This window comes from Canis lupus, chromosome 22, assembly GCF_011100685.1.
Source record: "Canis lupus familiaris isolate Mischka breed German Shepherd chromosome 22, alternate assembly UU_Cfam_GSD_1.0, whole genome shotgun sequence".
Taxonomy (NCBI): Eukaryota; Metazoa; Chordata; class Mammalia; order Carnivora; family Canidae; genus Canis; species Canis lupus.
Window position 1 is genome coordinate 26,810,204 of NC_049243.1, and position 21,883 is coordinate 26,832,086.

Here is a 21,883-nt window from a genome sequence, read left to right on the forward strand (position 1 = left end):
GAACTGTAGCCTGTGAAAGCCATGAAATATTTAACTTGTTTGGCAGGCTTAAGCAAAACTCATAAACTTAATTTAAGCAAGCCAAACACTATAGTTTCACCAATTTTACATCTTTCATGTCATTAGTTAGATAAATTAAAGCAAACTATAAAACAGCCTAGAGACTGCCGACTGGGAAGTCCTAAGGGTAGACCCCTTCCCCCCACCCCCCACCCCCCCAAAAAGTGCGTTTGGAGAGCTCACTCGTGTTGCTGGTTTACCTTTCCCAGTTATCCACACTTATCAAAGACTCTGGTTTGCTTGCAGACGGAGAGATTCGCTGTTAAGAAATGGCTTCGGGGTAAGTAAAGAGAAAAGCAGACGTCAGGCATTTTAAGTAGGTTCACAGCCACAAAAAAGAACCAAAGGCCACTGGTGATTTCCGCAAGCTGTAGGTTCAATCCGTCAAAAACCCATACGCCACCCGCCACCCGGGGTGAAAGCCTTTCAAACCTGCAAACAAAGCCCTGGTAAGTAGCTGGTGCTGCTGCAGAGAGGCTGAGGGGCTGAGAGGAACCAGGGTGCCCTCTTGTAGCTCTGCGGCCCAGCCACAAAGGGCAGATGGGCTGGAACATTCTGCTATGTCCACCTCACACGAGCATTTGAGATCGAACACATGTCAGTGATAACCCCGCCGATCTCCACTGCCTATTTTTAAGTTAGAAGTCCTATTCGGTTAGCTCCAACACTTCCTCATGGACATCCCCTCCACCGTCCCCCCCTTATCCCAGGCCCAGCCTGTTCCCCAATAAGAAACTAATGGTAAGAGTCTTCACACTATAGATTCTGAATGAAAATAATCGATGACGCCACCGTTTATTTAATAGCACTTCATTTACAGGGTATCTTTTTGCAGTTGAACCTCAAGGCAACCCTGTTTATGGCTATGAGTAAGCGACTTCTACAAATTTAAAAAACGGCCACAGGAAAGCAGTGAGATGGGCCCACGCAGGGCCACATGGTGACAGTCCTGAGCCGAGCCCTGAGGTGTCCTGGGGCTTGGTCCGGCACTCTGGTCACAAGGGAGGCAGCCGATTCACAGAATATCTGCTCGACGGGAGTCTATAGCAGGACCCAGCTAAGGGGCTCCAAGTCCAGAGTCCTGCTGGTGGCGTTTCCAGGCCTCACGGCTTCCCTCCTCCTGGCCCTTCTCTATGCCCTGGTGCTTTTTTAGACTCAGTATCTCTATTAAAACTTCCTACTCCTCTTTCCCTGCCTTGTCTCCCTCTCTTAACCCCTACAAAGGACTGAAACTGGCTGTCAGCTCTGGGGCTTGCCACAGTCATAGCAGCCTTTGTTAACAAGTTAAGAATCTACAGGAATCCCCTCTTTGCTGTCTCTACACTCTGTACATGAGAGCAATCAAATGGATCAGCTGGAAACCCCTAGCTGCGAATGCATAAAAGAGCAAATGAATAGGAAAGTTCAAACGAGATATTTCACTGAAACATCCTGCTGATCCCGTTTCATTCTGCATTTAAGAAAATAATACCCATGCCCAAACAGCCTCTTTCTCCCTGAACTAGAGGGTTGATATCACACAGACTGTCTACACAGGGGAACCAATTCAAGGCAGAACTGAAAGTTCCAATTCAATCCAATCAGCGCATGTCATATGTCTGGGGCCAGTCCAGCGAGCCTCGAATGTAAAAGAGCCAAATGTGCGTTGCCGGTGGCCCACACAGGCAGGAACTGTTGATGCCTCAGGTTCACTTGAATGGGAAGCGAGGTTGAAGGGGTTTTCGGTATCTCCCGTGTGCCAGGTACTGTGCAAGGATTTTTATGTCTGTTTCTTAATTCATGTTCACAATAAGCTTGTGGGATAGATTTTAGTATTGGCTATCCCTCTTTCAAAAAGACATTAAGCCATTTCCTTAAGATTAAAAAGTCAGTTAAGTGGAAGGTATAAATATTGTATGCAAATCTGAAGCAAATGGAAATTCTGGGGAGATCTACAGTCCACTCACCCTTGAGAATTGTGGGCTTCCCGGCCTGTCTTGACTCAGGAACCAAGATGGCAAGGAAGAAGCTAATTAGGCTCTCCTTGTTGTTCTCACATTCTTGGGACAGCTGTGGAGATGCTCAAAACAACCGAAGTATTAGTTCTAGGGAGTCCCCACGAATTGCTCCTCCAGTTCCTCCCCGCCAGTCCCTGCAAAATAGTCATGGTCCTCCGAGACCATGGAGAACATGGTCCTACGTCCTATGACCAAGTGGTGAGGAACATGACAAAGCAAGGCTGGAGAAACAAGGGGCTTTGTCTTTCTCCTTGTCTTCCTTTCAATCTTCATCACGGATAAAGTTAAAAAAAAAAAAAGAAATAAAATGATCAGAATAAAGGCTCAAAGACTTTCAAGCATGGTAATTAAAAGACCTAAGTGCCATGATTTGACATTACATTTTCTTTTACAAAGAATAATATAGTGGAAATTCCAACAGCTTCGTGGAGCCGTTCAACTCAGTTCCCACTTGTAGTTGAAAGCTCCATTTCTGCTGCTCTGGTACTGAGTCTTGACCGCAGGAGGGCATCATCTCTGATGACACGGACAGGTTCAAGGTCCTGAGGGTCAGGCCCATTGGGTGAGTGTCAGGAGACAGCAGAGCCTGGAGCTCCTAGCGAGACCTGCAGGTGTGGGCCGTCAGGTTCCTGGGTGCTGACACCTTTGCCACTTGGATCCTCTGGCTGCACACCAGCAAGGCAGGCTCAGGGAACCTTTCCAGGGCAGCTGTGTGCAAGGGAAAGCTGTTACTCCTCCAAGACTGAACAGTGACAGAAGCAACTCCACCAGGCTCCCTGATCAAGCCGCACCGTCCGGTGGGAACTGCATTTTCCTCGAAGATTGCTGGGCTTGTTTACATGTGTTTTATTCTGAGCTACAGTAATCTGTTCACAAGAGACAGAAATCCTGGTAAATCAATCCTTAAAGCCTGTTGACATTTGTCCACTTGGCAGATCATAAAAGCCCCTTGAAAATCACAGGAGAAAATGTGTAAACCGCTTACCAAATTATATGATGTAAACGCCAAGAGAAGGCGTTCTGCAGGATAAGATCACTGAGTCGTGACTGCCTTCCGAATGTAACTTTATTTTGGTCTTGGGTTATATGTGAGGTGTTGCCAAGATCAACTGAAAGAGAGACAAAGATATATAAATTCAGCCCCAAAGCTGACTTTTAGTTCTCTGTCTTCAAAAAGACTAGAGATTCTTTATGAGATGTAGTTTCGCATAAACAATCTTTGCTAACAAGAGTTTTCCCCCAGTATCAGTTAAATTTTAACTAGTTCCCTGTAAATGTTATGTGAGTGCCAGAAATAATCTTGAGTTTGAAAAGAAAAAAACTAGGACTGGAGAAAGCTTCATGGCATAAATACGCAGAGAAAACAACCCAGAAATGGTTGGTGGCAAGCGGACTGCACGGGGCGAAGAGTTCAAGGTTACTGCCACCACTTTCCCAAGAATGTCTCCAGAGAGATTTCCAGAAGACTCTAAGAGGGATGTAATAGAATGATTATGCACGAAGCGATGATAAGTGCTCGCTGCCCGTATAACGGTGCAGGTAAAAATCTACCATAAGCTGTTATGCCTGAATTGAGGCTTATCCCAGGCTCTTTGAAAAATCAGGTTCACAGTCTGAAACCCTCTTTATATATCAGGGTAATCTCTATAGATTCCATTTCAAATCTTTTGCCTCAGTTGCCTAACAATTAATTACTGTATCTGACTCTTCCTTAGAGACAGTGTTCGTTTCATTACCTCTCTTCACAGTTTCGTACATTGTACTAGATACTCAGCTAGGAGCGAGAGTTCTTCATGAATGCTGCTGGGTATACTTAGGTAAGGAATTCCCTTAATGTTCACACACGCCTGGCATCAACAATAAAGCTGATGGTAGGGAGTAGCTCCCAGGTCTCCAAGGTGACAGGAAGCCCTTCTTGTGTGGAGAGCTCTAGGGACAGGAGAGGCATGACTGCCTCCTGTGAGAAGGGGCTGGGCAGGGTTTCTAGTGTTATCCAGGGATCCCACCTCTTTCTTTAGGTAGAGAGTTATAAATACACTTCCTGACATCCAAGAAGGGTTTGCTAAAGACTTCTAAGACCAATGACTTGGTTCTCCTACAACGCATGTGCAGGCACATATCACACCACCACAGAATCTCACATGGCTGGTGGCCTTCTCCAGGAACTGATTCAACATCCTCCTGAATGCACATATCCCGTCTCCAATGTGTTCACTCAAGTCTCATGCAGCCTACACAGATGGACACAGGGAACATCCTGGCCCCAAAGCAGCCCTTAACACCGTTGGACAGCTCTAAATCTGCCAAACTGACTTTTCTGAATAACCCTTGGCATTAGTTTTATTTCCTAATAAGGAGATTTTTATTTCCTGATATCCTAAAGAAGAAATGCAATCCCCTCTTCCAAAAATATGAAGCTGCAGTCAGGAGAGAGCGAGTAGTTGTGCGTGACTTTGGGAACCTTCTCCTCTCCATTCTTTCCAGGCTAGAAGAAAAGACAGTATCCAGGATGCAAGCAGCTGCCCCTGCCTGGGTACCCTGGTCTGGGGACCCTGTGGCACGGCTTGGTAGTAGCACATCCCTGTGTGTCTCTCTGCAGGTTTCGCACATGTCAATTGTGCTACTTCTACTGATGCAAGAGGTTTTTAAATGTAATCCAAATTATGCGTTCCACTTATCCTCTCTTCATTTCACATGCATTTGGTGGGTGACTATTATATGCCAGTTTCATGTTCTATGCTAAGTTCAGGGGCATCTATGGTGATTAAGATACAACACCTCTCTTCCAGGAGCGGATTGTCTAGAGTAAAACCTCAATGAGTAAACAGGCAAGTGTAATAATGCATCCTTATTAGGACAAGAGCTCAGAAAAAAAGGCTCCAATCCTGTAAAGGGGGTCTTGAGGATCTGATGTCAGAGAGAACCAAGCAATAGGCAAGTAAGCGGGCAACAACAGAATGCCTCTCAAGCAAAGGAAATAGCTTTAAAGAAGACCAAAGTGAGGATATATTTCTGGATCCACACACAGCATAAGGTGAGTAGGAACAAATTTGTTAATATCCGCTGCATATAGGACATGTGTATGATGTTGTATCTACATAAGACTATGTGCTCATGTTTAAGGTATACTTGAATATTAAAGATTAAAATAAAATGTGCTCACTTATTGAGTGATGTAAGCACTGAGATATGAAGATGATAAAAGGTTAGTTGTGGCTTTGTGGGACTCATAGTCTGATGGAGGCACTATTTTTTAAACTTGCATGTTATCCAAAGCAACATGATCAAATAGTAACACTGGTTATTTAGTTAAGTGAAAAGTTTTAAAATTATTTTTGAGTAATTGGGTTGAGAAAATAATCTTATGAGACAGAAACCCAAAATATAATCTTCTACTTGTAACGTTCTTTCTCCTCTTAATCAAAAATAGTAATAGTAATCAAAAATAGTGATCCCTATCCTTGAATGTTAATTGAAAGCCAAAATATATTTTGGTCAGTGATTAGCTCAATGACCGCTCCTTCTTTTGACCATTAAGAGTCTCTACAGAGCTTAAAAGATAAAGAACTGAATGGAGTTGAAGGGAAGACTGATGTGGGTAGAGCGTGGACCTGGCAAGGAATGGACTGTTGTAATAAACTGCCTGTGAGAAAATTCTGAAAAGGAAGGAAATCATCTCTGGCAATTAAATATTTACCAAGAAGGAAAAACTAGTGGACAATAGTCAGGAGGCAAATTTGACCAAAGAGAAATGTTCTGGATTCTACTGAAAACTTCTCCTAGCCCTTATTCAAGGAATATTTTCTGGAAATCTTCTTATTTTATGTATTTTGAGATTTATTTATTTATTTTAGAGGGAGAGAGAAAGAGAGAGTTCGAGCGCATGCACAGTGGGCAGGGGCAGAGGGAGAGAATCTCAAGCAGACTCTGCACTGAGTGCAGAGCCAATGCAGGGTTTGTTCTCATAACACTGAGATCAGGATCTGAGCCAAAATCAATAGTCAGAAAGTTAACTGACTGAGCCACCCAGGTACCCTGAAATCTTATTTTTAATCAAAGTTTCTCAACTTTGGCACAATTTACATTTATGGCTGGATAAGTGTTGTGGGGAATGTTCTGTGCATCGTAGAACATTTAACAGCATCCTTGGCTTCTATCCACTGAAGCCAGGAGCACCCTCCCCACAAAAACACTCCAGTTGTGACAAACAAAAATGTCTCCAAACATTGCCTAATGTCCCATGGAGAGCAAAGCTGACTTGCTTCAAGAACCACTGACTTAAACTAATGGAAGAGAAAGCAGAACATAGTCAAAAGAATTTAATGAGATAATGGAAGGGATCCTTAAGCCAAATATTATTGTAATCCCATTATTTCAGATTGTAAATGTTCCGCAAAATTCCTAAACTGAATAATCTTTAGGGCCTGTTTGACACACATACACATACACAAACACACACACATACACCCAGACACGGAGTGGGTTTTTCCTAACCATCTTTATATTGTGTTAATAGTAAGAAATAAGTTGTGCATTCTGTAATATAAAAATTAAATGGATTTCCAAATCAGCTTCCTGGGGTTTCAGAATAATTTCATGTTGCCATATCAATGTAGGCAAGAAAAAAATGTATCTCATCAAAACTATTCCAGAAGCACCTCATTTTGATAGGAAAGTACTTTGTGATGATTACCTAATAGGCAGCATTTGTTGAAATGCTTTTAATAGACCTTTTTTATCACATGCAAAAGAATTTCAATGCTAGTTCAGTCTCCTGTTTCATTCTGTCATGAATCAATTTGTAGAGACATTTAGAAGTCAATAATCCACTGCAGCTTTGATGACAGGTGATTAATTTCTACATTTTAGAGACATAATAAGATTTAGCAATAAAAAGGCCTTGAAGTAACCTACCAAACAGCTTTAATCTCAGCCTTGGGACTGTTGCTAAATATGAATGCTTGTACACAAATGTGAATGATTTAAGTTAGTAGGTTTTATTGCAGACTCCTTGTGTTTTCATATTAATCTTGCTTTACAATCAGGCTATCTATACAATCAATTTATGTTGGATATTTTTTCCAACACAATGCTTGGAGGGAGGAGGGGGCTAACAAATTATTTACACACAAAGGGTTTGTTCTACAAAAGAAGTCATTTTACATGCTTATTGCTGAGGGGATGACTGATTTTATTGGCGTAGCAAGGAAAGAGAAAAAAGAAGTGAAGGTGGCCTTCAGACAGAGGATTGGTTCAGGAAATGGATGGCGAGGAACGCTGAACAATCGTTCACCCTTCCTTCCAAATAATGAGCCGCTGCCTTCCTCAGAATACCTTTCTTTCCATATTTTTTATTTTTAAAATCAACAGAGGCCTCAGAGTAGTTTTTAAACCTTATCAAAATATTTCTATAAATTCAAGTGCTGATTTTTAAAAAGTGAAGTTAATCTAAACCTAGAAAGAAGAATTCGCTTTCTACCACTGAGGGATGGTGACGACCCAGACATGGACGTTTGTTTAAAAATAAATATATAAATGAAGATGGATACATTTGATATTCCATGTAGTTTATCATTTCTGACCAACAGATGATAGCTTCTCTGAAAACACTAAGTATTCCAAAGGCAGATGTTCCAATTTTGGTCACATTGTACCATGCTTGTTAAATCTCCGTAGCTGGAAGTTTCACTTTGTTCTGACATGTTTGTGATATAAGTGGAGGATCACTGCTGAAAGTCTTTATGGAAGAAATGTGGTTGTTGTTTGTTTGTTTGTTTGTTTGTTTTTTCTTTCAGAAGGAAGTGACTGAAGAAGAGGTGGCTGCTTGACACACATACAAAAAAAAAAAAAAAAAAAAAAAGGAGACTGCATGCTTCTGGGAAAGATCCAAGAACAAGACACAGAGACAAAAATAAAAGACTTCTCAGGAGACCACCCAACAAACCAAAACTCAAACTCATTTCCCATTACTGCGCCCTTTCCCTTCCTCCAACCACCATGATTCAGATTTTGCTTTCCTCATTATTCTTCCTGTTTTAAAGATGAGTCATCTGTTATTATCTTTAATTCTTTCTTCTTTTTTTATCCAAACTTTGGTATGTCTCCCTTTGAATCATTTCTTAGGATGGCTCCTTCTTTTTCCCTGCTTTAGGGCAGTAAGCCCTTCTAACTAGGTCATCTCAGCCCCTTGAGTGGGCTTCACTGCCCCAGCTTCACATGGACCACCCCCTTATACCTCTGCAATGCTGCTGCCAGACTAACCAGCCCACAAGACCTTCCCACAGGATTCTTTGCCTGCCTGTTTGCCTTTTTAGTTCATTTGCACATTCAAGGAGCACGTCCGAACAATTAATACATGCTGGGCACCATGGTAGGGACTGGGAATTTAGAGATGAAGAAATATGGTGTCTTCATTTAAATAGCACAATTCTATCCAGAAAGACAGGCACAAAAATAACTAGTTAGCAGAGTGGTAAGTGTTATAACAAATCTGCACGTACGTAGTCAACACTGTAGTGGGTACTCAGTTGAAGTTGTTATTAACACCTTCTAAGAAGACATGAGGACTGAACCCTGCCAAATCTTACCAGGAAAGAAAAGGCCATCCAGACAGAGCAAATAATGAAGTAAACAGGCAGAAGTCACCCTTTCTTTCAGATGGGATAGACAGACGGCTAGATTATAGATAGATGACAGGTAGATAGACAGATGGATAGATAGAGCTAGCTAGCTAACTAGATACAGAGGGAGGGAGGATCTTCTCCTGACTACCTGACCCTCTTCCCCTCTCTCCCATCTCATCTCTCACCAATTCCTTGAAATACTAGTCTGTGTTTTTGCCTTTCCTCTTCCTTCTCAGCCTACCACTCCACTGAGATGCTTTTCACCACTTAAAAGATAAGTGACCTCCAAGATGTCAAATCAAACTATCCTTTTGCATCCTTATCTCACTGGACCACTCTTACATTGAAGACTTTTGTGTATGCCCTCATTTTAAAAAGTTCTTTATTTCCTTGACTTTGATACACATTCAAATTTACTTGTACACCTTCTCCTATCTCTCAGGCTTTTTTTGTGGACTCTGCTTCTTTACCTACCTCTAAAGGTTGAGTTCCTAAAAGTTCTTTATTCACTGTATATACTTTCCTTTGGGGTGAGTCATCATTCTCATGGCCATCACCGCCCCATCACCATTCCCCATCAGTCTCCAGTCCAGACCTCCCTCCAAAGTCAGAACCAGGGGCAGGCCTGGTGGCTCAGCAGTTTAGTGCTGCCTTCAGCCCAGGGCGTGATCCTGGAGACCGAGGATCGAGTCCCATGTCTGGCTCCCTGCATGGAGCCTGCTTCTCCCTCTGCCTGTGTCTCTGCCTCTCTCTCTCTCTCTCTCTCTCTCTCTCTCATGAATAAATAAATAAAACAAAACAAAAAAGTCAGAACCATTATATCAGACTGCCTGTGGAACAGCTTACACCATCTACTTATAGAACAACTGTCAATAGGCTACAAAATATTCTTAAAGGGAAGACACAAAAAAGTTAAAAGCATGCTTCATCTAGATTAATCAGATCTGTTAGTCAGAGAGGTCATGTGTAAAACAAAGAACACACGCCAAGGAGTTATACAAGATGTTCCAATTAGGATGAAGGGAGATAGCACACTACTACAAAAATCTAATAAATAAGTGTGTGTATAAGTGTGTGTGGGTACAAGCATAAATAAAAATTTTATTGATTAGAGTGCATGATGCAAAAGGTTTGGGGACCAGTGAAGTAAAGCATAGTTCCCATAAAGACAAGGCTGTGAGTTCAGTCCTGTAGGGGACATTTGTTTTATTCTGTAAATGAGACTTCCTTGTGTATAAGATTTTCTCTGTTACTAGGGTATTTTTCCTTTGCTCAAGAATCCAAAAATCAAAAAAAAAAAATTCAAAAATTTAAAAAAAGAATCCAAAAATCCAAATTTAAAGTCAAAATATAATTCTTTTCCTATCCCCATAGAACATTGTGCTTCATTTCAGGATACACTTTGAATTCCAGAGACCAAGTTGTAGAAATATTACCAAAATTAACAGTCCCATGTTATTCGGTGCCACTACAGAAAGCTCAGAGTGGAGCACCAGGGTAGCTCAGTCAGTTAAGTATCTGCCTTTGGCTCAGGTCCCAGAGTCCTGGGATCGAGCCTGGAGTAAGGCTACATGCTCAGTGTGGAGTCTGCTTCTCCCTCCTTCTCTCCCCCCTGCTTTTGCTTTCTATCATTGTTTCTCAAAAAATAAAATCTTTAAAAATAAATAAATACATACATATACATATGCACACACGTCTATTAATCTCTCCTTTGTTTAAAAAGTAATATCTAGTGTATATTAATGTTTCTTGTGAAAGGTTCTAAGTACTCTGTATGCATTAACTTATTTAAACCTCAGAGAAATCTGATGAGATAGATACCATTATACCAATTTTATAGGGAATTGAGAAACAGAAAATAAGTAATTTGTTCAAGATTTGTCTGGATCCAGATCAGTCCACAGATGCCTCAGCTCTTCCATAGTTAAGAGGCAAGAAGAGAGAAGTTATAATGATGGGACTCTAAAAGTGCTGAATCCATTCCTCCTCAGGGATCCAACTTAACATCCATTCTCCATGGCCCTACCCCTACCCCAACATCCCAGGGAAGAAAATTTCTTCAGTGTCCTCCTACATTCAATGCTCATTCTTACCTCTAATCATGGATCAATCTAAGACTGTCCCCACATCCATCCCTCATAAATACCTTTCTCAAGCCCAGCTCATATCCTTGACTCTGAAACTTCTCTGAACTTCTTTTATAGTTACAATAAATATTACCATTTAACAATTACTTGTTCTTGAGTTTTTTTCATGTATTCAATTTTTCCTTGAGGACAGAAAAGCATCTTATGTGTCCTTTCTTCTCCATAACATCATGGCTAGCTATATAATGGCAGCATTAAGTGCTTGTTTGAATGGTTAACTGAACAAAAGATAATCAGGAGTAATAAAATAAATAAACAGACATAGTAATAAATAAAGGACCCTGTACAGGTAAATCTTGAGCTTAATGTGGATTACAGCATTTCTTCTTTTTTAATTGATATATAATCAATATATAACATTGTCTATGGATTAAAGCATTTTTAAAAACTCATCATATATGAATAGCAACAGGACTGCTCTAATAGTTTCAAAAGCATCATGAAATTATATTTTTATTGTTCCAGACTAAAATGAGGCTGATATGAGGTGAAGGAAGAAGGCTAACACTGATAGAGCACTTACTATGGGCATTGTGTATTTTGAAGCTGTGATATTTCAATCAAGTCTCATAATAGTCCTACAAAGTATTCTCAACCCATTTTTTGGATAATGAAACAGATTCAGAGAGGGCAGAGAACATTCCCAAGATTAGACAGCTATCACAATGAAGAGCTATACTTTGAACTCAGGTCGATAATAATCCCTAGCCAATCTCTTTTTATTGGTTGATCTTGCCACAGCATAAGGTGCCTGTTGATCCCCTGTTTTCTAAGACAGGGCCAGCCAAGTGCTTTCCTGGGAAAATGTGTAAGGGACCTAAGAAGAGAGCCTCAGCTCTTGCTCTCTCCTTTGCATGCCAATCACAGCCAATCCATGTCAACATCCCTTCCAATCTCTACAAATACTAGGAATCCCCTCACTTTCTGTGTACCAATCACTCTATAGGCCAATGTCTCACTCTGGAGCATAAAGTTTCCTTAAAATACATATATATAATCTAGAGATTACCTTCTTGGTGTCACATTCTCCAATATTCAATATGCAAAAGTGAGAAAATAGACTTTTTCCAAAATCACTTTAACAGAAAGGAGGGCACTGGAAACCACGCAGGGGCAGCTTCCCTCCATGCACATTTGACTTGAGCCCACACCTGACTTGGAATCAGAGAGTCACATGATATGTTGCAAAGACCACAGGCTATACTTGGACAGAGCTGACTTCGACATCTAGTCCACCCATTCTGGGAGCCACTGTTGCATCGGCTGTGGAATAAAGACAATAACTAGAAACGTGCCATAAAGACTAATTGAAAGAATTTATATAAAGCACCTGGCAAATAGTAGGTATTCAGTAAATAATATTTTCCATCTCCATTGACAGAAATATTCTCCTCAATGTTATGTAATAAGAACACATAAAGAATATAGACAAATTAAAATTCAGACCACATCTGACTAAAATATAAACATTGACTATTGCTATAATAGATGAAGGGATGAGAGCATCTATGAATAGGATAAAAGCATCAATTAGCAAGAACCATAAAAGTAGGAAATTCTTAATTTGATAGCTACCAGAACAAAATAATTCACTCCAACTTCTTGCTTTCACTTCCAGTTATTTACTTTCAGAGATTTACCACGAAGATGCATGATATGCAGATACAACATGGTCAAGAGACCAGGAAAAAGATTAAAAACAATAACTAGCCCCCTTAGCCACTCTTTTGCAATTTTTCCTAATTTTTTTTTGTGATCTCAGGCACCAAAAACATCTATCAAAGATGGAAGCACTGCTAAGACAAAAGGACAATTGTTTGCTATGTTAACCTCAGAGAGCGATTGCAGCACGGTAACATCTGTAATAAAACGACGGCTGCCTGTTTTTTCACCAATGTCAAATCATCATAAAATACTGAGGAGAAGGGAGGAATCAAATCTCGCAGTCCTCGAAATCTGATATGAGGTCTATAACCAACCCTGTGGCCGACAGGTAGCTTTTACAAGAGGACAAACATGCTGTTAGGGAATGAATCAAAGCAAAGGATTAGATAATTGAGGAGGTGACAACACATCAGATAGCGGGTGGCAGAGTGAGGTATGGAACAGGAGTTGCCTGCCCAGTAGCACACAGGAAGAGTTACGACATTTATGCATTTTCATTTCTACAGGTGGGAACCTCAAATCATTCCATGGGCTAGCCTCTGAGTACCTCTAATCCAAGCCTGCCAAGGCTCGGGTGATATACTCCTGTATCGTCAGAGATGGACCCAACATATTTTCAACAATATTTCTTTGGTCCTAACAAGACACATCTTAAGTCTAAATAACCTGTAAATTCAGACCTTATATTCTATGTTTAAGAAATATGCCCTTACAGGTTCTATTGTACATGGTCGTAGATCCAGGAAATATTATTTAACCACCTACTCTGTGCCAGGCTTGCACAAGACCACTCTCAGTTTTCCATTCGATCCTCACAGCCATGCTCTGCTGTATGTGCTATTACCTCCTTTTCATAGGTGACAAAATAAGAATCAGAGAGGTTGACTTCCAAAAGTGACATATATCAGAAGGATGCTTTTTCTCCCCAAATATGGTAGGATATGATGGCAGCTGCAGCACAGAAAGATTGCAGGGCAGTGGGGCAGTGGTATGCTTGCTTTCTGCCCCAGCCTGGAGCCCCAGAGCCTCCCAGGGCTCTGATTCAGGATCTCACATCCAGGAGTTCTCGGTCAAGTCTATCAGCTTTTGGCAACATTTTTTCTACCTTATTTCAGACAGTGAACTTGTCCTTTGTTAGGGCAATAGGAAATGGGGTTATTTTCCTACTTTTATTCATTTGCAACATTTTATAATTTTCAAGATTTTCTTTTCTTAGTCCTTAGCAAATAAGACAACAGCATATGGCTAAAGGGCCTAAAGATAAGCTGGCACTCCAACAAAGGACAATTAGCCCTCAAAATTGATTCTGACCCCTTCTAACAGATCTCCATTCCAATTTTAAATTATCCTCTTGACCTTAAAGACGATGCTCTGTGGGAGTGAGACACCTAAAACCACTGCTCTTCATAACTCAGTCGAGTTATGAATTTAAAGTTTCCCACAAAATAGCAATAAATCCAGATCCAAAGACAGTTTAGGAAAGCTACAGGGGAAAATGTTGCTTTCTCATCTCAAGGACTTTTCAGTCCTCAAAGAAGTTAATCGTTGAAAATCTAGAGTCCTGAACTACTAGGACTTTCTAACGTTAACCAATATCTTTAAAAAAATCTGCATTACAACCTTAGGAGACATCAAGGAAAGGTCAGACATGGAGAACCCCTCCATGTGATCTTGATATAGACTTAATCTCGAAGGCAAAATGGTCCAATTTGATGGGATTCAATGGAGGAAGTCATGCTGAATGAGAAGAAAATACTGAAGTGAATGAGATAAATAAATTTAGCGCCTGTTCTAGCTTCAGCCTTACCAGACTAAGACCGGGTACTCATTCCTTTGTGGATGCTTTGGTGTCTTACCTGAAAAATGTAGGACCCTCAACTATGGTATTTGTAAAACCCACCTTATGATCTGATTTTGGAATAAGCATCAGTAAACTTTCCATCTTGGCTTCACAATGGAATTATCTAATATTAAGTCCACAACTCATTCTGTTCCAAAAGCCAGTTAGAAACTGCTTGGAGTTAGGATAATTCCCCCGAGGTATTTAGGATAACATGGATCATACCTCTGTGAGGAAGACATTCCTTTCAAGAGAATAAATTACAGAATTTTATTTAACAACCAGAGCATGACTGGAATTCCAAGGTTCCTTTGGGAGGAAGAAAGGGCACTATAATAAAAATTTGGTGTTAATAACACTCTTCCACCACGTACTGGATGTCAGGGGGTAATAATATTGAATAGACATGTGGTGCACTGAGAAATTGGCCACTGCTATAGAGCCAGTCAATGAGTGACTCATTCTCCACTGTTTTCCCAGGAACTGGACAATACTTATGATAGTAGGATCTTGGCCCATGTTTGATAAATAAATTAATAAATGAACAAATGAATGAATCTGTCTCAACCTCTTCATCTTACAAAGAAGATTCCCCAAAATCTATAGAATTTGTCCTGGACTTCTAGCAAACAAAAACTAAAACTCAGAATCCCTCAATTCTCTCCTATGTCACATTATGACTCTCTCTGTTTTTAGTCTGTTTTGTTTTTAATGTTTAGAAAATTTAAGCCTGTATGGAGCAAGATAAGTCAACTGAGGTACTGGCTTACCTCAAAATGCCAGACTATGAAGCTTTCCAAATGTGCCTGATTATAGAAATCACCTGATGTATGCATTAAAAAGTTCCCAGGACTCCTCCTGCAGATTTTGACTCAGTATCTATCACCAGGCAAATCCAGGAAATATTGATCGAGCCAGTTCAGCAGGGAGGGAAGACCTCTCCCCTTGCTCTCCACAAGCATACCTTTTTCGAAGCAAAGAGGAAGAGGAGAGGGTGGGGAAACTCTGATGAGTGCCCTTGGCAGGAATGCCTGATGCTTTGTTTATCGCTGGTGAGGCAGAGCAGTGATGAGAGCAGTGAAGGAGGTGACTTGGAGGGCAAGAAAACACCTGGGAGAGACAGAAGTCACCTCTGGTTCACTAATTAAATTTGTAGAAAGGCAGCTGCCCAAGAGGTCCTGCAACTGCATATGCTTCACTCCATCTTTTTATGAGAAAGAAACAAATGACCTAAAAGGCAGACTAAAGGTAGGGTGTTCTTTTTCCAGAAAATATGTTTAAGCACCACTGCTAGGCTCAGTACTCGGCTGTGGTTGTGTTCCATGTGTCCACTATGTGGCCATTTTCACCATAGCTGCCATCAATCGGAAAAGGTTAAAATATATCTGCTTGCTGAATGGATGGAGAGATCCCTATTATATGAGAGTTTATCTAGATAGTCCTTTCTCTGGAATCAACATCATTTTCTTTCAGGAGTGGTTAAACTATGATGGAAGAGTCAATGATAGAATAGTAAATAAAAGATTTTGCAAGCCAACATCTTAAAAAATAAAATATAATGAGAAAAGCGCATTGTGATTGCAGTCTAGTAGCTATATCAGGAAGGAAAGATGCAGATACTATTATGTCCTTTTTGCAGTTTTCATAAACTACACTAACATAATCTGGGAAAATTTCATGAACTCTGTATATAACTATTGGAACAAGTTTCACAATGGCAAAGTCAAAGTCTGCTTCACCTATTGTATCCCCTGAGCCTAGCACAGAGCCTGGCACATGGTAACCACCCAATAAATCCTGGATAGATGAATGGATGGTCCCAGGTTTTTGAGGTATAGACAGAGACATACCTACAAATATTCTGACCTCTTCCATCTCAAAAGCCAACCTGTTCTAAGTCTCTGAAATCATGGTGAGTTATGGAAAAGGGGAACTTCAAAGCAGAAATTAGTAATCCTCTTCAAAATTAGTAGAAATCAGCAAAGCATTAAATGTTGGTAGAAGATTGTATAATAATTCACTAGGGCTGCCTAGCAAAGCGCCACAAACTGAGTGGCTTAAACAACAGAAATTCATTGTTTCAAAGTTCCAGAAACTATAAGTCCAAGATCAGGCTGTTGGTTCCTTCTGAGGACTGTGAAGATTCTTTTCCATGTGCCTCTCTCCTCTTCTGGTGGTTTGTTGGCAATCATCAGTGTCCTTGGCTTGTAGATGTGTCACCCTAATCTCTGCCTTAATGCTCATATGGCATTCTGTGTGTGTGTGTGTGTGTGTGTGTGTGTGTGTGTGTGTCTGTCACCACATTTTTACCTTTTATAAGGACTCCAGTCATATTGGGTTAGAGCCTACTCTAATGACCTCATCTTAGTTTTATCACCTGTAAAGACCCTTTCTAAGATACTGATGCTTAGGATTTCAACATGAATTTGCTAGGATGAGGTTGGAAGTGGGGGGTGGAGGAGATGGACACAATTCAAACCATAACAATTATCTACAAAAATAAGTGCCACTTAGCTGCAACAAAATAAAACTAAATTGTTATTTAACCTTCTCTTCGAATGAAAGAAGATACCCCAGTAACAAAAGGATAGTAAATAAAAATTACTACAAATTACCCTTGTTACTTAACATTTACTAAAACATCATCAATATTCTTTTAATTTAATTACCCTCTACTAGTTTAATGAGTATATTCACTCACTGTTTAAAAACACATTTCTAGTGCAAAAGTGTTTGTATGAGCCTCAATATATGTACTTCCCACATCAGTTCTCTATCATTTTCTTTTACATTTAATGGTTACATTTCTCCGACGCAGTGTTTTTAAAGAAGTTAGCTACAATGGTTGGAAAATAAATATCATATATAGTATTGCATATATTTTAGAAAGATGTCAATCTAAAATAAATGTAAAGTTCTAACCCTTGAGAAGATAATGTCCTCAGAAAATTTACTTACCCAAGTAGCTCATTTCCTGACAATGATGAATAACCGAGATTATACTATTTATAGAAATGATTTAGGGGTGCGTGGGTGGTTCACTCAGTTAAGCATTTGACTCTCAATTTCAGCTCAGGTCATGATCTCAAGGTCATGGGATCGAACCCTGTAGACACGGAATCCACTTGAGACTCTCTCTCCCTCTCCCTATGCCCTTCATTCCCCACTCCTGCTCTATCTTTCTCTCCCTAACAATAACAATAACAATAATAACAATAATAATAATTTTTAAAAAGAAATGATTTAGCTAGATATATACAAATGATAAAGTTCAGCTCATTTTGTGTGAGAACAAGTACCTTTATGGTGAAGGAAAAGGGATATTCAAGGAATATCCAACAAAAACTTTTAGAAGCTTAGATATGTTGTATAAGTCACATCCATTGGGAGTCTGATAAACATCAAGAGGAAAAGATCAAATTCACTGTTATAGTAACAGTCATGGAATTTGACATTTTTGCTCTATGAAAGAGGCATCAAATATATCCTCTGAGTACACTAGACTCAAAAAAAAAAGAAAATTAAGAGCGCTAAATGTTAAGTCCTACATTCAGAAAGTTCAGGGAAAAAACTAGTTATGATCAAACAGGCATAGATTCTGACTGGGAAAATAAACTAAGAGTGAAGAAACTCTGAAAAATAAAATTTATTTCATTGCACAACAGTAACGATTGATCCTGAAAAAGAAGGAAAAATGTTTTAATCAACAAGCCTTTGATATAAAATCAAGGACCCATGTGTACTTGAACTAATAATAGTGTTCTACAAACAATCAGATAAAGGAATACACTAAAAACAGAATATTTCCTAAATATCAGCAATATTCAACTAGAAATATAACTCATGGTTGCATCAGAATATCAAAATATCAAAGAATAAATTAAGGACAAAGTATATAGATCAATAGGCAGAAAAATACAAAATGTTTTTGAGCAAATAAAGAACTATATTAACTATAGCAAGTTATAGAGATGATTTAATACTGCATAAATGTCAATTCTTTCTTAATCTACAGTCAAGATTTTTCAATTGAAAACTCCAAGAGGGTTTTTTTGCAAAATGAATCTAAAGTTCATCTGGAAGAATGATGTGCCCATCTAACCAAGAACACTTTTAGAAAGAAAACTGCATGGGAATTTGCCCTGGCAGATACTAAATGTATTTTTGTAAAGCTACTGTAAAGGCAAAATAATTACATGAGTTCAATGGACTACAATCACACACTATGACACAAGTTAATATATGGCTGACAACAAAAAGCTCCCGTAAATTTGGACTGTAGTTTCAAAAGAATAAGGGGAATGCTGACAAAACTCAAGTTTATCTGAAGAAAAAAAATGCTTAAATTGGACTGCTTCAATGGTAGAAATTTGTCCTGGGGGTGGACTTCTGATGTTCCTTCCCACCTGAAGTCTCTGTGAAAATGAAGTGGAATGTATGCAGATGACTGTGACTCCAAGTCTTTTTCCATTTTTTTTTTTAAATCAGAGCCCTTGTGTTTTATCAGAGTGCGTTAGGAATACCTGTGGCAGGTGTGTGGGAGGAAAAATAGGTGCATTCAAGCTTGTGGGTCAGAAAGATCACTTGGCAGCCATATAAGGATCCGTAGGAAGACCAACTTGATGATTATCATAATAGTCCAAGTAAGAGGGTTGATGGAGCAGAGTAGCAGTGGAAGTGGGCGTGGAAAAAAGGAATCAAGAATTATTTAAGAAGTAAAAATTATCTTGGTGCTCATGGCATATCAGATCATGTATGAATGAGGGTCCGAGATCATTCACAGGTATTCAGCCTTAAGCAAGTAGGTAATAAGGTATAAGGAAGGGTGAATTTCGAGAAGACAGTTCAATTGCTAGGTCTTTATTTTTAGGAAAGAAACAGCACTTTACATATTTTGTGTATTTGATACATTTATTTTACATATTGGGGTCCACTATAGCTTTATTTATAAAATTATCCTGTTGTTTTAAAAACAGATTGTAAGCTTCTGGGTTTGAGTAAGAGTCTTTGCATAGTATGCCAATTCTCATTTTTAAAAGGAGAAAACTGAGCTTATAAAGGTGTATGATTTTTCATCCTTATACCGAATCAGTGTCAAATTTTCACTCCTAGCCTTGTGACCCCACCATGTGCTCTGATAACTAGACCACATGTGCTATAGAACATGAACACTGAGCTGCTGACCCAGTAGGAACCTAAAAGTTCTACTCTAACCCTTTGATTGAACAAAAATCTGAGTTCTGGGTATTTTCATCCTAGCTGGCACAGTGACTGGAGTAACAGAACCCAGATTAGAATCCAAAAGAGTAAATCCTAATGGAGGATATGACCCACTGCCACACTCTGTCTCACCATCCCATGCAAAAATCAGGTAGTAGAATTGTCAGCTTTTGTTGATACTCTGAAAATAAATTGCATTTTCTATGAACAAAATAGACTAAATGTACTATCTTATTCAATTTTCACAACTCCATGAATTAAAAATAAGATTCATGGGGCACCTGGGTGGCTCAGTCACCTGCATTTGCTCTGTGCTGGGGATGGAGCCTGCTTAAGATTTTCTTTCCCTCTCCCTCTGCCCCTCCCCCCACAGCTTGTTTTCTCTCTCTCTCTCTCTCTCTCTCTCTCTCTCAAAAAAAAAGAGAGAAGAAGAAAGAAGAAGAAGAAGAAGAAGAAGAAGAAGAAGAAGAAGAAGAAGAAGAAGAAGAAGAAGAAGAAGAAGAAGAAGAAGAAGAAGAAGGAGGAGGAGGAGGAGGAGGAGGAGGAGGAGGAGGAGGAGGAGGAGGAGGAGGAGGAGATTCCCACTTTACAGATGAGGAAACTAAAGCTTATAGAAAAAAGGAATTTACCCAAAGTTGTGCAGTTAATAAGTATTAAACTTGAACTCAGATCTCAGAACCACAAGATCTTTTTCCTTAATGCCTCCATTTACAAGAGACATGAAATGACTCTTGGAGGAACTAATGTTAATTTCATATAGGTCTGTGCAAGAGATGATGAAAAATAAACAAAATATACAAGGTTTGTATATCCTATTAAACTCAAAATCCTAAAAACTGCTTACCTAATACATTTACCTTGACATCATAGATTACTTTTAATACTACCCTTGCCCTGATATATTTGACCTCTATTCATAGAAAATGAAAGGCAGCTGTAAGGATTGATTTTTAGATCTCTTTATTCAAAGTAAAAGATGAGCCAAAATCAAATTTCAGTATGTCTAATATTTATGCTTGCAAAGACAGTCTAGCAAGTGTCAACATTGGGTGTATATTAGCATTATGGAAGATCAGCAGGTATAGGGTGAAAAAGCCATCATCAATAAGAAAGTCCCATATAACAATAAACACAGCTTCAGAATATTATTTTAAAAATATACACAGCCCCTCATCTAGACTGTAGTTATTTTTAACAGTATTCATCAAGTTCATTTTTCTAAAATGTATAAAACTAAGAGTTTTTAAATTAAATTATAAATAATAATAAAACTTATAAAATAATTTTAAAATAAAAAGACACACAAAGAAACAGACTATTAAGTAGAAAGAACAAACTCATGGCTGCGGGAGGGGAGAATAGGTGAAAAAATAAATAAACATATAGTCCTTGGGAAAAAAAGAAACAATTTTTCAATGCCAGATTCCAGGGAACTTTCTTCTTATTCACAAATTGAAGTAATTGGCCAACGTGGTAGAGAGAAAAATGGATGAAAACCGAGAGGCCTGGATCTTTGTTTCAGGCAACATGTCAGAGTGATAAGGACAAGAGCTTCACTAGTGTGCACATTCTAATCCTGACTCCACCACTTGCTAGTGAGGTGACAGTGGCCCTGTTGACAGTTTCTTCATCTGTTAAATAAGGATGATAATAAGGACATATCCCTCATAGAGTTATCATCTGATTAAATTAATACTTACAAAGCACATAAAACCACGCCTGGCACAAAGGAAATACTGGATAAATTTTTGTCAGTGAAACAAACTGTGTGAATTTGAACAAATTTGCTTCACTGGTCTGGGTCTTGACTACTTGCCCTATAATATGAAGTGATTTGACAACCTCCAAACTCCACTTTCAACTTTGATGAATCAAATGTTTAAAACTATGCAATATCTACTTTTTAAAGGTTTGATTCCAGCATAGGTGGATTTTCAGTCCCCCCACTTTCGGAGATAATTTGAACAGGAAAGTTCATAATACAAGACGAGAGGCAAAGCAAAAGGGAAAAAAAAGAATAGGCACCTTGGGAATGAAATCCCAGGACACTGCAAACGGGATCATAGTGCTTTGGACTTTGAACTTTGGAGGCAGTTGGACTGTGGTCAAATCCCAGCTTCTCCTTACTGGTATGACTCTGATGGCATCCTTAGCATCCCTGAGCCTCCCAATCCCCATCTCTATCATGGTTTAATAGCAGACGCCCACTTCATAAGTAGTCAGTAATGACACCACGCACAGAAAGCTCACGTTTGGCACAAAGTGGGAATGTAATAAGAGTGTTCTTGGGGGCAATGGGGCTACTGATGAACACGATGTTGATAAGGAGCT

At 39.4% G+C, this 21,883-nt stretch overlaps 1 long non-coding RNA gene across 1 annotated transcript in view; it reads right to left on the bottom strand.

Moving 5' to 3' along the window:
• Positions 1–230: 230 nt before the first annotated feature.
• The window catches only part of LOC119865138, an 88,910-nt gene continuing 67,257 nt past the window's right edge, over positions 231–21,883 (bottom strand). Inside the window, exons 2-3 of the long non-coding RNA XR_005376029.1 lie at positions 3,043–3,166; positions 231–2,923 (exon numbers count right to left, since the gene is read on the bottom strand). This is a non-coding gene — a long non-coding RNA (uncharacterized LOC119865138). The remainder of the gene's footprint in view (positions 2,924–3,042; positions 3,167–21,883) is intronic.